This window comes from Giraffa tippelskirchi, chromosome 10, assembly GCF_054371585.1.
Source record: "Giraffa tippelskirchi isolate mGirTip1 chromosome 10, T2T-mGirTip1v1.2.pri, whole genome shotgun sequence".
NCBI lineage: Eukaryota > Metazoa > Chordata > Mammalia > Artiodactyla > Giraffidae > Giraffa > Giraffa tippelskirchi.
The window spans coordinates 117,842,873-117,859,062 of NC_137284.1; the positions used below are offsets into that span (position 1 = coordinate 117,842,873).

At 36.2% G+C, this 16,190-nt stretch overlaps 1 protein-coding gene across 11 annotated transcripts in view; it reads left to right on the forward strand.

Annotated features, from left to right (window-relative positions):
- Positions 1 to 16,190, forward strand: part of ZNF804B (zinc finger protein 804B) — an 889,892-nt gene that overhangs the window by 278,089 nt on the left and 595,613 nt on the right. For 3 of the 11 annotated variants that reach the window (XM_081533981.1, XM_081533982.1, XM_081533979.1), the window contains one exon: positions 9,208 to 9,373. The exons of the other annotated variants lie outside the window; for them this stretch is intronic. The gene's annotated coding sequence lies outside the window, so the exon portion shown is untranslated. The remainder of the gene's footprint in view (positions 1 to 9,207; positions 9,374 to 16,190) is intronic. 11 annotated transcript variants of the gene reach the window in all.

Below are 16,190 nucleotides of genomic sequence, written 5' to 3' on the forward strand. Positions count from 1 at the left end.
GTCACTGTCTGTATTCTCTCTTGGGATGCCCCCAAACTCCTAAATTATTTTTTAAAGTGTATATCCATTAGGGTTCACTCTGTGCTGTATTCTGTGAAATACTATGGGTTTTTCACAAATCCATGTGTGAAGCTACCATTGCAGTACCACACAGAAGACTTTTACCACCTTAAAAAAATCCCGTGTTCCACCTATTCATCCCTCCTCTCTTCCATTGAACCCCTGCAGTCACTGATTATTTACCATCCCTGTTGTTCACCTTTATCCAAACATCATATAGATGGAGTCATACAGTATGTAACCTTTTCAGACTGGTTTCTTTTACTAGAAATATGCAGCTAAGACTCATCCTTGTTATTTACATGGCTTGATAGCTCATTTATTTTAATTGCTGACTAATATTCTATATAGTCCATTATATGTATGTACCATAATTTACTTATTCATTCACCCATTGAAGAGTATCTTGCCAGCTACTAATTTTTGACAACTATGAATAAAGCTGCTATAAACATTCTAGTGCAGGATTTTGTGTGGAATTAAGTTTTCAGAACAGTAGGGTAAGTAACTAGGAGCACAATTACTTGATCACATGGTAAGATTATGTTTAGTTTTGTAAGAAACAGATAAATGATCTTTCAAAGTAGCTATGCACTTTTGCATTCCAACAGCAAGGAATGAGAGTTCTTGTTGCTCTACACCCTCTTTTTGCTCTATACCTTTGACAATTTAGCATTGTCAAATGTATTTTAGCAAGCGTTAACAGTTTACTGCAATCTTGATATTGTACTTTTAATTTTTATGATGACAAATATTTTTTAATATCTCTTTTATTGAGATGCATTTTTAGATCTTTTGCCTGTTTTTTCATTTGGTTGTCTGCTTTCTTACTGTTGAGTTTTAAGTGCTATTTTTATAATTTGTATATAAGTTTTTGAAATCAAATTGGTATTTTACAAATATTTTCTCTTAGTCCATGGCTTACCTTTTCATTTTCTAATCAGTATCTATTACACAGCAGAAGCTTTAGTTTTAATGAAGTCCAAATTACTAGTTTTTTTCTTAATTGGATTGTGCTTTTGATATTTTACCTAAAAACTCATTACCAAACCCAAGGTAACAGATTCTTTGCCAAGTTTCTTCTAGAAGTTTTAAAGTTTTTGTTTTTGTTTTTACATTTTGGTCTAAAATTCATTTTTGTATAAATTCATTTTTGAGTTAGTTTTTGTATAAGATTTAAGGGCTGTGTCAAGGGCATGTAAAAGTTTAAAAATTTTGTTTATTTATGGATGTCCAATTGTTCTAGCATCATTTTCTTGAAAAGACTATCCTTTCTTCATTGAATTACAGTTTTATTTCTGGGCTTTCTGTTCTGTTCCATTGATTTTTCTATTTGTTCTTTCTCCAATGACATGCTGTCTCAATTCCTAGAACTTTATATTAAGTATTTAAATCAAGTGGTGTAAGTTCCTCAACTGCATTTTTCTTCAGTATTGTGTTAACTATTCTAGATCCTTTGCTTTTCCATTGAAGTTTTAGAATTAGTTTATGAGTATCTACAAAGTAACCAACTAGAATTTTGATTGGGATTCAATTAAATCTATAGGTCAACTTGGGAAAAACTTAGCTGTGTAAGTTATAGCTATGATGTGCTATCTTAATTGATACTGAATCTTCCAATCCACAAATATAGAATATTTCTCCATCAATATAAATTTCCCTCAACTTCTTTCTTCAACATTTTTCTTTTAGTTTTATTTACAGATCATGTGCTATTCTATTAGATTGATAAAGTACTTCAGTTTTTGAATGTTATGGTAAATGGTGAAAAAGTGGAAGTGTTAGATGCTCAGTCATGTCTGACTCTTTGCATTCCCATGGTAAATGCTATTGCTTATTAAACTTCAAATTCCAATTGTTACTGAAATACAGTAAAGGAACTGAATTTTTTTTGTTCACTTTGTATCATTAGGTTTTGCATTCTTGCTTATTAGTTCCAGGAGTTTTTGGTAAATTCTTAGGGAGTGTATACATAAACAATCATGCCGTCTTTAAATAAAAATGGCCTAATTTTTTAACTTTCTAAACTGTATAACTTGTACTTCTTTTTGTTGTTTTAATGGACAAGCTAGGATTATTCAGCCTTTATCAAAATTACTGCTATTTGGCTCTGCAGGCATCTGCTCTCAGTAAGCAGATCAAGCTGTGTTTCTTGGTACACATATCTCTTCAGATATCAGGGTTTTAGTTTGTCTTGCGATATGACATCATTTCTCTGATGGTCCAAAACAAGTCATTGATTTTCAGTGTGCCTAACTTTCTTGTTGTTAACAATGGGAGTGACGATTTCCAATAACTTTGCATGTCAGAACTGATCCTGGAAGTCTCTTCATCATTATTTTAAATACTTAATATTAAAAACTTCTATTGCAATTTAAGTCCATTTTGAATTATCTCAAATGCTTTCTAATATTTCATGTTTCACTGAAAAACAAGAACTATTAAAGCTGAAGAATGATCACACTCTGAAATACAGTGATAGGAAATAAAATTATCAGAAATCATGTTGCTGGAAAAAAAAATTCATCAACAAAGCAGTAAAGCAATAAATACACTTCTGCAATTTGCTATCATGTGTGCAAAAATTTCTCATCAATGTTGACTACAATAAATTTGAAGACATCATCATTAAAATACATCAATCAGGAATTGTGTGTAGACATTCCAAGCATTAAAAAAATTATCAACATGAAAACAATCCCAAGTTTCTCCCTTAAATTTGAATTTAAGATTTTCTTTGGAAGTTTTATATAAATTCAAAGTTTAACTTGTCTATTAATTATTTATTATTTATTTTTATTCTAATTATTTAATATAAAGAACACCTAATGAGTTTTTGCACCAAGTTCCTCCTACCTGTTCTACAATCCATCCCAATTTGGTCCAGTGTGTAGTATAGGTATTATCATTTTCTCTGTGTGCCATGGAGTAAAATTGTGAAGGATGTAAGATGAAGGCTGTAAAATGAAGAATCAGAAGCAGAAACCATTGGTCATTATTTATTGCAGTATGCATAGATTCAGAAGTTCATAACTTCTTGTCATTCTGAAAAATGTCTTTCTGTGAGAGAAACTAGCATCAAGAAATAATTTTTCTGGGATCAATAAAACAGGTCAATTCATCAGTACTGAAACTGAACCTGAGAATGGTGTATTTTTTTAATTGGGGTAAGAAAGTTATGGATTTTTGTGTTCCTGAGGCCATTGTCTTCCTTTCCATTGTTTTATTTTGGTGGCTTGATGGAGGTGTTTATGAAGAGAAACAAAGCTTCTGTCTAATGTCAGTAGTGGGGCCATTATAAGATCTTGAGTAACCTTGAGACTATTTCCTGGGTTAGAAAATTTGAGATCTCTTCATTACACAGAAAATTGGATGTCACATCCCCCCTCCTTCAGTTCAGTTCAGTTCAGTCACTCAGTTATGTCCGACTCTTTGCAACCCCATGGACTGCAGCAAGCCAGGACTCCCTGTCCTTCACCAACTCCCGGAGCTTGTTCAAACTCATGTCCATCTAGTTGGTGATGCCGTCCAACCATCTCATCCTCTGTTGTCCCCTTCTCCTCCTGCCATCAATCTTTCCCAGCATCAGGGTCTTTTCCAATGAGTCAGTTCTTTGCATGAGGTGGCCAAAGTATTGGAGTTTCAGCTTCAGTATCATCCTTCCAATGAATATTCAGGACTGATTTCCTTTAAGATTGACTGCTTTGATTTTGCAGTCCAAGAAACTCCTTGCAGTCCAAGGGATGCCCCTCCTTAGCTTCCCATAACCATGGAAAGTAGTATGAAGCTGTGTTCCCTTTATCAGCAGGTTCAGCTCTGCAGCCCAAGCACCTCTCTCTGTGGAATAGTAGTGCAGGATCAGGGAATCCTTATGTTATGGTCTTGAGTTGTTGTTGGTGACTCTTACCAGACAATCATGTGTGTTGTTAGTGGTGTGTATTACTGGGCATCCTCTACATTTTCTGAACCATAGCTGAGGTTAGTTAAGAAAATTCCATTGAAAGGTCTGATTTCTTATTTCTCTCTTTCCACTTGTGTTCCTGGTGTAGTAAAGAGAAAAAACAATTCTGTAACTGATTATCTGCTACAGCCTTTATTTTTGTTATCTTGATGGTTAACACCTCAGTGAAAGAACAATCATTTCAGAATCCTAGAAAGCCTTGATGAGAATACAAAAGATAACAGATATTACAATGTGAAGTATTTAAGTTTGGAATGTTCCTTGGTGAGAGATAATTTAGCATCTGCAGAAGCAGCCTTGATGGCGAGTTCATAGGTTGGTCATAATTGATAATTAAAATACATTTCTCCTGGGAAAATAGAATACTTGATTGCATATGGCCTGTGGACATAGTTCACACTTAAGAGCCTTATTTGTAGTTCACTCAGAGCCTTTACTATATTCTTATCTTTTAACTATGATGTGACTATACTTGGAAAGAGCTATGATGTGACTATACTTGGAAAGAGCACAGGATTAGGAGTCTCTACAAGCACAACTTTGGATGACTTTGATCTTTTTCTGCTAGCCATTGATTGCCATATCAGCAAATTCCCCAATTTTCTGTTATAGCTTGCTCTGGACCCTTTGAAAATAATGTGATACTTGGGTATCACTCTACTGTGAAAATATGTCATTATCTGATGATTAAATGTGGTAAAATGCCATGACAGTTTCTTTATTTGGTAAGGAGTTTTGAATGACATATGTCTCTCTAAATTGACCTTTGAGACTGTATTCCTAATTAGCAAACTGGGTATTAGCATCATTTTATAAACTGCATACCTTTCTTTTAAAACCCCACATTCTCTGTGTTGCCCTAATTGGATTCTATTTGTGTTATGAAACGATGTAGTATATAGCTCAAGAAGAAATAACAAATTAGTCCTTTATTGCTTCAACATTTGGAGAAGGCAATGGCAACCCACTCCAGTATTCTTGCCTGGAAAATCCCATGGGTGGAGGAGCCTGGTAGGCTGCAGTTCATAGGGTCGCTACGAGTCAGACACAACTGAGCGACTTCACTTTCACTTTTCACTTTTCACTTTCATGCATTGGAGAAGGAAATGACAACCCACTCCAGTGTTCTTGCCTGGAAAATCCCAGGGACAGGAGAGCCTGGTGGGCTGCCGTCTATGGGTCACATAGAGTTGGACATGACTGCAGCGACTTAGCAGCAGCAGCTTCAGCATTTGTTTGGACAAAGCTATCACAAATCTAAATGCCCCCCCACCAAAAAAACAAAAAAGTGAAACTCGGAAAAATTGCCCACTGACATACATAAATTTACCAGAAACACCAAAGACATCTTGCCCCAAAAAGAAATGAAGATTAGAGTTGGTTTTTAGGTTGCATCAAAAATTGTGTAGGAGACAGGCTCTTCTTACTATAGCATATTTGACCAGGAAGAATTGGCCAGAATGAACTAAAAAGATTATATGATGTAGATGCAAGAGTCCTTAACTTTATTTTTTTTTAATTTTTTAAAATTAATTTATTTATTTTAATTGGAGGCTAATTACTTTATTGCTTATCTCTCCTAGACCTAGTCTTAGCCCTGCCATCTCTTCTCCTGGCTGCCTAGAGGCATGCTGTGCTTCCATCCTCCTGGAGGGGCCTTGAGCAGTTTACCTGCAGTCATCTTGTCTAAAAATATAGGAAAGCAGTGGACAGCCTATTGATTGATTCATTCATATATTCACTTATTCATTCATTTTTCCATTTCTAAGAACTGAAGGGCTAGAAATAAAATTTGTATATTCATTTTGAAATGAGTTCAAGACACTGAATTTAAAATTCATTTAGTTTCAAATATTCAGGTTCATTAAAAGTATAAGGGCAAGTGATCAGCAGCAGGCCTTCTACATGACTCTTTGAGAACCTCTCGTCCTTTCAGTGCTAATAAGAGTGTGGGCTTTAGAAACAGCAGCAGGAAAACAAGCCCAAATGTTTAGAAACAAAGATTAGAATCTCACAAATGCTTGGGTTGACCCCATGACATTTCTAACTGTTCTATTTATTGTGCTATATGTTAGCCAGTCTATTTGAGCGGGCTTATTAGTAACAAACTCATGCACGATCACATTGAGTGTATGAAGCTATTAGCGTTGCCAGATCATTTACATGCAGCAAATGCAGCAGGAGGTTCTCATACACTGCTGTCTACTTTTAATTGGAATTTTGTATTGAAAGTTCCCCTACAAGGGAAATATTTAGCTTCAATTGGACAGACAAAAGAAAACCAATCTAATGCCATTTTTATCCTTATGCTCGATTCAACTCATATTTATTTATTCCACAAATATTGATATAAAATTAAAATCTTCTTTGTATATATATATATTAACTATATATGTGTACATATATATACATACAAATAAACTTAATATGAAGGAAGGGTTGTAAAAGAGTGTCTGTGGCTGCATTTTTTAAGTAAATGATATTGAGAAATTTTGTTCTAGAGAAATTCAAAATAAAATTTCACATTATACCGTACTCTGATTTCCAGATGGAGAACTAAAGAAAAATTTTAAATCATAGAATACTGGAGAAAATATAGAAGCATACAATGGATTTGACAACATACATTTTTTAAAAATTTGGTACATTGCAAATATAATACATGAACAAATGATGTAACTAATTAGAGAAATATTTTTAACAAATATGTGAAGAGTTAATCTCAGTATATATATCTCTTACAAATGAATAAGTAATGATAAAGGACTTAAATAGATGAATTAAAAAGGAATGAAAATGGTCAAGAAATCAAGTTATTCAATATCATTTATAATCAAATAAATATGTGGGGTATTATCACTTTCCCCCCATATTTGTAAATGTTTGATATGTGCACAAATAATATTGAATTTTACTTTCTTCCCATTCTCAGCTAACATTTTTACATACTAAATATTTGCTAGGCACTTTCCTAAGCACTTTGCATATATTCTCTCAATGTAATTTTCATGATACACCTATGAGTTTGGTCCCATTATTATCTTCTTTTTATAACTAAAAAAATCAAAGCATTAAGGTATTATATAAGTTTCCCAAAGTTACAAAGCTAATAAGTGGTGACCTGAGACTAGAATGTAGATGTTCTGGCTTTGACTTTTGAGCTGTCAGCCACTCCTACTACTTTGCCTCTCAATTCTCAGTAAGGGCAAGGTGAGACTGTGCCCATCAAAGCGTATATTGATGGATCACTTCTAGCAACCAGTTGGTATGGAAGCACACATACATCCATGCACATATTAGTTTCCAAGAACTTTAAGTATATAACACAAAGGAAAACCTAATAATAGGCAGTGAAATCAGGGCATGCAATTTTCTGTATAGTATGACACTCACAGGAGATGTTAGCCACGGATAAATATAGCTGATTTTTTTTAAAGCATTCTTTTCTGTTTTAAAAATTTCCTAAAATGATTTGCATAACCTTTCAGTTCAAAATCTCAGTAAAACCCTATTCAAATGTTAAAATAAAAAATAGTAACACATGGGTTCCTTAAACCTTAGAGGGGTTACAAGTTACACTCACTGACTACAAAAAAGGGTTATCTCATCAATATTTATCCTTTGTTTACTTGCCCAGTTAAGTAGGCTAAAAAAATAAAATAAAACCTAAGCCTGTATCATTTGCATTTGACTCACTAATTCAACAAATACTGACTGTGGGCATACTATACGCCAGGCATTCTTCTAGAGATATTGCAGCAAACAAAATATAACAAATTTCTGCACTTGTGGAATTTTCATTCCAGCAAGGTGAGACAAACAATAAACAACCATATATATGATAAACAAAGAAGAAGAAAGCAATAATAGGACTAGAGATTTATGGGGGATGCTAGTTTTATAGGATAGTTAGAAAAAGACATCCACATTTAGTGACATTTATTGCAAAGACAAAAAGATAGAAGAAGTTATTTAAGGAAGAACATTCCACGCAGAAAGAACAGTAAACATGAAACCCTGGGGTGGGAGTGTGCTTAGTTGGCTGGGAAATGGCAAGGAGGTGATAATGGTGCATGGAAAGTTGGAATGGGGAATGGGGAGGAAGTTGGAGACAAATGTACTCTATGTAGGGCTTTCTAGGGCATTGTTAGAACTTTGCATTATACTCTCAATGAGTGTAGGTTTTGACCAGTGTAGTTAAAAGTTCTGACTCAATTTCGGAAGGCTCATTCTGAATATTGGGTGGAAAATAGATGCTAGGACATCAAAGATGGAAGCAAGAGACCAGTGAGAAGACTGTTACCATAATGCACATGTGAGATTATTGAAACTCAAGCTAGGTTCCTATATAGCCATGGAGAATGTGAGAAAAAATCCAGTTTGGTATACGTTGAGAAGGTAGACCCATTGAGATTCTCTGCTGCTGCTGCTGCTGCTAAGTCGCTTCAGTCGTGTCCCACTCTGTGCGACCCCATAGACGGCAGCGCACCAGGCTCCGCCATCCCTGGGATTCTCCAGGCAAGAATACTGGAGTGGGTTGCCATTTCCTTCTCCAGTGAATGAAAGGGAAAAGTGAAAAGTGAAGTCACTCAGTCGTGTCCGACTCTTAGCGACCCCACGGACTGTAGCCTACCAGGCTCCCCCGTCCATGGGATTTTCCAGGCAAGAGTACTGGAGTGGGGAGCCATTGCCTTCTCCGTGAGATTCTCTAAATGGATTGGAAATTAGGTATAATGAAAGAGAGAAGTTTAAAAAAATGAGTCTAGAGTGAGACAGAAAGAACGAGGTTAACGTCGCTTAAATTATAACAACATTTTTTATTTTTCCACATCAGAGTCCTACGCACTTTTTGTCTTGCCCAATTCTGAGTTGACATGGGAAAGTGCCTCCCCTTTGTGATTTCCTAGCACCCCAAGTTACCTTTTTGACCAATCCATGAGCCTCTTAGGGAGGGATATTGTTTTACTGTTATTTCTATCTTCAGTACCTAGTACAATATCTGGCATGCAGTAAATAGTACATGTAATATTTGTTGAATGAATATGCTATTTGCTTAAGTAAGTAACTAAAGTCGCTCAGTCGTGTCTAACTCTTTGTGACCCCGTGGACGGTAGCCTACCATGCTCCTTTATCCATGGGATTTTCCAGGCAAGCGTAATGAAATGGGTTGCCATTTCCTTCTCCAGGGGATCTTCCCAACCCAGGGATCGAACCCGAGTCTCCAGCATTGCAGGCAGACGGTTTACTGTCTGAGCCACCAGAGAAGCGCTTACATGAGTGGTTAATAAGATGAATAAATAATAATTGGAATTTCCGTGTAATTCACTGTGACATTTTATTCTCTTTTCCAAGGTAAGCTCAAATTAATAAATTAATTGTATTTATGTGTTTGATAAGATTTCTCTCATTCTAGGCAGTCTTGAGTTTATTTTTTAAGTTTGTTTACCTAAATTACATATACTAAGCAACATGTAATTATTAAACTGGTCTCCAGATCCTCTGGCAAAGATCCCGGAATCACAAGCTGAGTCCAGATCAAAATACTAATTCACTTTAGAGGGGCATGGAGCCTGTCCTGTGGGGATGACTAAAATGTTATATATCCTGGAACTTCCCTGGTGATCCAGTGGTTAAAGCTCTGTGCCTCCACTGCAGGAGGCACAGGTTCAATTCCTGGTCATTTGGAAACATTTGTTTCCTGGTCAGGAAACTAAGGTCCCACATGCCACACCACCGTAAAAAATGTTGTTATATATCCTGTGTTGAGAGCTTCATAAATATTTCTGATGACTTGATTTGAAAATCCAAAAGCCATTTTTACCTTTTATTTATTTTTTTTTACCAGCCATAAAACCTTCCAATTCTTCCTTTATAGAAATTTTTCCGTTTCTTCATTTTCGTGTATCTAGGCAGTTATAACCTAAACTCACATTTCTATGTTTTTTTTCCTAACTGATATCAGCTGTGATATCAGTCCTTCTTCCTAATTTTTCCTTCATACTACGTTCTAACAATTTTTTCCCCCGTAAACCTCAGGATTCATTAGATCATTCCTCTTAGAAAAAACTTAAGATCTTCGGTCAAGGGATACTGCCCATGTTCCTCAGCCTGATTTCTAGGTGTCTTCAATTCTGGCCAGTATTTATAGAATGGTTCCATATGCAAGACATTTCTCCATATTACCTTGCCTTTCTTCTCCGACTGTATTCCTCACATTCTCCTGTTGTAGGTAGAGTCTTCTTTGTTGTTTCTCTTCTCTGCATTGCAACTGTATTATTATCATTTCTGTCTTTTATTTGATATATTTTCCTGATGAGCAAAACTTTGAACTCCTTTTCATCAATCTGAAAGCAGCATAACCTTTCAGACTGTGCTCTACCAGCCATCTCAGCCTATTCCTGCCTCAGCTCTCGTAAAGACATTATGTACTGCAGGCATTTCAAACCTTTAAAACTTTTATGATATTGTAAAGTTCCTACATTTTTCACATGAGTTTTTTATTTCCAATTAGACTGTAAGTGCCTTGAAGGCAGAAGATACATATCTTCTTTATTTTCTATTCACAAGTTTTTGTTGGGACCTCACATGGTTTAACATACTATGAACTGTTAATAAATGTATATTGCCTTGATTTAAGAAGTATAATAGTAGATGTTATACAGCTTTTATATCAAATTCTGTGTGACACTCAGGAGCAGGGTTGTATATAATAGGGCTGGTGATTAGCAACCATTACCCAAGTATCACCTTGTGAGCACAAGATTTATTTTTGTTGAGCTTCTTGTCAAAGAGTCGATCTTAGTCTGTGACCTCAAATGTTATGAACCAAGCTTTATAAACTATATGAAAATCCAATGATGATACCCATTGTCCGTTTATGACTTTTAGTATGATGATTCGCAGAGTCAGTATAGACTGGTAACGGCAGAACAGAGATTTTAGACTCAGACTGGAAATAAAATCCAAGATACATGTTTATTTACTCTAACAACAGGTGATATCGTTTCTCTAGTCCACTGTTTTCTTTTCTGTACCATAGTACAGATGATAATACTTGCTTCTTTATAGGAATGTAATGAGACATGCATGTAAGGCATGTAAAACAATGCTTGACACTTGGGAGTCATCAATAAATTTTAGGAATCATTATTTCTGTTATTGTTATCATCTTTATTATTGTTATTTATGTACAACAAGGCCTAATTTAGTCAGACTATATTATAATGATGCAAATCACATTAAAAATAATTGTCAACTCATAAGCCAAGAGAATAAGAATTGAGGATGGTGGACCTCCAAAAATGTAATTATCAAAAAGCTTTCTTTATGTCTAATTCCTTTGTAGAGCCAACCTAATTTTGAAAGTTGTAAGTAAAATAAGGTAGAATAGAAACCACAAGTTCATCCCATTGGTAATGCTACATTACAAGAATTGATTAAAAGTAAAGAATTAGAGAAGAGAAGTAAAAAACAAGAAAAATTAGAAAAATTGGAGATCATTTAGTATAACTAGCATTACATATTATGAAATAAAATCTTGAGGATATCATCTCTTATACCAAAACAGTATAATTGATGTATTAAATTACCATGAATTCTCAGAAAAGGTAAAATTATTTATGATAAACACTGTTTAAGAAGATAAAGAAAACATAATAGATATTTCTGCCAAATAGAGTAAGAACATTTTATTAACTTGTAAAGCATCTAGCATATCCAGCTAAAACTGACACTGAGCACACAAATTAATATCACCTCCTCCTCAAATACCACTAAAATTATAGTAATGAGATTTTTTAAATGGGTATAACACAAGTGGACAAAAAGCTGGGAGAGGAGAGAGAAAAAAGTAACAGAATTTTATTAACTGGAAAGTACATAGACAAGTGGTAATGACCTAGCAGACTTCTATTGTCAGTTGTGGTAAAGACAACTGATTTGCAAATAAAATTTCTCCAAAGCATCAGGTTTTAGTTACTTCTTGATATCAACTTGTTATCTCTAGTTGTATAGGTACCCCATTATTTATCTACTTTTATTGGAGTATAATTGCTGTACAATGTTCTGTTAGTTTCTGCTGTACATCGACGTGAATCACCTATAGGTATACATATGTCCTCTCCCTCTTGAACCTCCCTTCAACCCTCCCCTCCATCTTACTCCTCTAGGTCATCACAGAGCACCAAGTTGAGCTCCTGTGCTATATAGCAGGAGTTAATTATTATCTATTAATATTTTACGCACAGTAGTACAGAAAAGATCTTTGCAACCCAGATAATCATGATGGTGTGATCACTCACCTAGAGCTAGACATCCTGGAATGTGAAGTCAAGTGGGCTGTAGGAAGCATCACTATGAACAAAGCTAGTGGAGGTGATGGAATTCCAGTTGAGCTATTTCAAATCCTGAAAGATGATGCTGTGAAAGTGCTGCACTCGATATGCCAGCAAATCTGGAAAACTCAGCAGGGGCCACAGGATTGGCAAAGGTCAGTTTTCATTCCAATCCCAAAGAAAGGCAATGCCAAAGAATGCTCAAACTACCACACAATTGCACTCATCTCACACGCTACTAAAGTCATGCTCAAAATTCTCCAAGCCAGGCTTCAGCAATATGTGAACCATGAAATTCCAGATGTTCAAGCTGGTGTTACAAAAGGCAGAGGAACCAGAGATCAAATTGCCAACATCTGCTGGATCATTGAAAAAGCAGGAAAGTTCCAGAAAAGCATCTACTTCTGCTTTATTGACTATGCCAAAGACTTTGACTGTGTGGATCACAATAAATTGTGGAAAATTCTGAAAGAGATGGGAACATCAGACCACCTGACCTGTCTCTTGAGAAACCTGTATGCAGGTCAGAAAGCAACAGTTAGAACCAGACATGGAACAACAGACTGGTTCCAAATAGGGAAAGGAGTACATCAAGGCTTTATATTGTCACTCTGCTTATTTAACTTGTATGCAGAGTACATCATGAGAAATGCTGGGCTGGATGAATCACAAGCTGGAATCAAGATTGCCACAAGAACTATCAACAACCTCGGATATGCAAATGACACCATCCTTATGGGAGAAAGTGAAGAAGAACTAAAAAGCCTCTTGATGAAGGTGAAAGAGGAGAGTGAAAAAGTTGGCTTAACGCTCAACATTCAGAAAAGTAAGATCATAGCATCCGGCCCCATCACTTCATGGCAAATAGATGGGGAAACAGTGGAAACAGTGGCTGACTTTATTTTTCTGAGCTCCAAAATCACTGCAGATGATGATTGCAGCCATGAAATTGAAAGACGCTTACTTATTGGAAGGAAAGTTATGACCAACCTAGACAGCATATTAAAAAACAGAGACATTACTTTGTCAACAAAGGTCTGTCTAGTCAAGGCTATGGTTTTTCCAGTGGTCATGTATGGATGTGAGAGTTGGACTATAAAGAAAGCTGAGCACTGAAGAATTGATGCTTTTGAACTGTGTGTTGGAGAAGACTCTTGAGAGTCCCTTGGACTGCAAGGAGATCCAACCAGTCCATCCTAAAGAGATCAGTCCTCGGTGTTCATTGGAAGGACTGATGTTGAAGCTGAAACTCCAATAGTTTGGCCACCTCATGCGAAGAGTTGACTCATTGGAAAAGACCCTAATGCTGGGAAGGATTGGGGGCAGGAGGAGAAGGGGACGACAGAGGATGAGATGGTTGGATGGCATCACTGACTCGATGGACATGGGTTTGGGTAGACTCCGGGAGTTGGTGATGGACAGAGAGGCCTGGCGTGCTGCAGTTCATGGGGTTGCAAAGAGTCGGACACGACTGAGCGACTAAACTGAACTGAACTGAACTGAAGGTACCAAGTCTGAGTACAAAAAGACATACAAAGAGAACATGAGATGGAATGATACCAGTGCAAGGTAAGTCTGAGATCACAGGCCACATTTTATCCCACTTTAGCTGAAATCAGAGAAGTAGAGAGACTTTGAATTAAGACAGCATTGGTGGCCGCCATCAATCCCTACGGTTCAGGGCTAAAGAGCTCTTATCTGAGATTGTTACAAGTCATAGTTCTTCAGAAGAGTTCTTTAGGAAGGTGCACTGGATAGATTATCTTGACTTTTTAACATAACTGAAGACACAACTGATAGGAGAGGGTAGGCTTAGAAAATGTACTGATAGATTATATCTGTAAAAAAATAGAAAACTAAGGAAAAAATATTAATTCCAAAGAATACTATTATTGGGCATTAAATTGGAATTTTCCAAGCTAGAATACTGGGAGTGGGTTGCCATTTCCTTCTCCAGGAGATCTTTCCGACTTAGGGATAGAACCCACATCTCTTGCATCTCTTGCACTGGCAGGAAGATTCTTTACCACTAGTACCATCTGGGAACCCAAAGGATAACAGTCATAAGCATGCATGCACATGCATGCCTCAGTAGTGAGTATTATTTACATGGTAATAACAGTATAAATACTGAATACTGAACTAACTAAAATTATGATATAACTACATTGAGAGTTGTAGGTAATGGGAGTATTCATTTGGGGGGTCAATGAAAGAATGAGGTGCTAATAGTAGTAACTAAAATGTTAGAAGTTAGAAGTAGCAATATAAATACAGCTTTCCTGGTGGCTCAGACAGTAAAGGATCCGCCTGCAATGCAGGAGACCCAGGTTCGATCCCTGGGTCAGGAAGATGCCCTAGAGAAGGAAATGGCAACCATTCCAGTATTCTTGCCTGGAGAATCCCATGGACAGAGATTGCAAAGAGTCAGACATGACTTAATGACTAACACATTGGACATTGGACCCTTAAACATTTCAGTGGAGGGGAGGGAACTGGGGAGAGGAGTTAGAGGTACTTATCCTCCCCACAGTTAAAAATCATGTATAACTCATAGTCAGTCCCCTGCATCCTTGATTTCTCCACATTCATTCCAGATTTAACCAACTGTGGATCCTGTAAACCCCCATTGTTTAAGAGCCAACTGTGTATCATTTAGAAATATGGAATACATCAGGAAGTAATGTGAATATTTTCATTTGTCTGCATGGCCAAGGCTTTCTGAACAGTGTAACAGAAGATAGAAAATGCTTTTTTCCCAAACTGCTCTTCACACCGTTAAGGGTAGAAACCACTTGTCCTTCACCTTGGAACTCTCTGCTCCTGCTAAAAGGCAATTAGGGCAATAAAACTTCTATCTCCCACAAAGACAAGAACCTATATTTGAGGGTAGATACTTTCCTCTCTTTCCTTAAGAAAGGTTCTTTGTCTTTGTTACTCTCTCTCCCTCTGTCTCTTGCTGGAAGGGAGGAGGAGTATATGTGATATCTCCTAGATAATCTCCCAATTTCATAATTTCTGGAATCAGATATACAGATACTTCCTGCCCCCAACACACACACACACACACATATGCAGCAAAGTGATATCTTCCATCATCTTGTTGCCCTGTGGATGAAAACAGAATGTGGAGAACTGAAGCAAGGTATTCTGTAGGGAAATAGTAGGTTGCCTCTGGTACTAAAACCTAATGTTTACTGTTAGGATAAAATTAATTCATATAAGTGAAAAAACTTATAAAAACTGTCTAAAAAAAAAACTGTCTAAAATAATTGAATTTGGTTATTTCAAGATTGGTTATTAGAATTGATATCAGTGATATCAAGGCTCTTTTTCTTATTACAAGCCTTTATATCTCTGTGACTCAAAACTGTGTGTGTAACTTCAATAGTGAACTTTGAGTTAAAATTTTAAATGATCACCTATAAACCTCATTATCAAAAAAAAAAGGGTAACTATTTGACATTGACCTTAAAATCAGCACTTGTACAATGTTTACATAGCAGTTCGGTTTTACTTTTACTGAATTTTTTTCTATATCTTACCAAGAATGAATTAACCTGCGTTACACACTTGTGGTTCAACACATGAATTTAAGACCTTTATGGTTAAAGGAGCTGAGCTCATACTACAATTATTTAAGTATGGACACAAATAGCCTTTGAAGAGTGCTTTGGGATTTTTTCATTTTCACTGGGTCAAACCTTTCCTCTCCAGGACCTTTGCTGCAAATGTAATTGCAGTTTATCAAGGCAGTTAGTCATACACAAAGGATTTCTGAGATGCCAGTTTGAGAAGGTCTGCACAGTATTTTTCTAGCTGCTATCAGCTATATA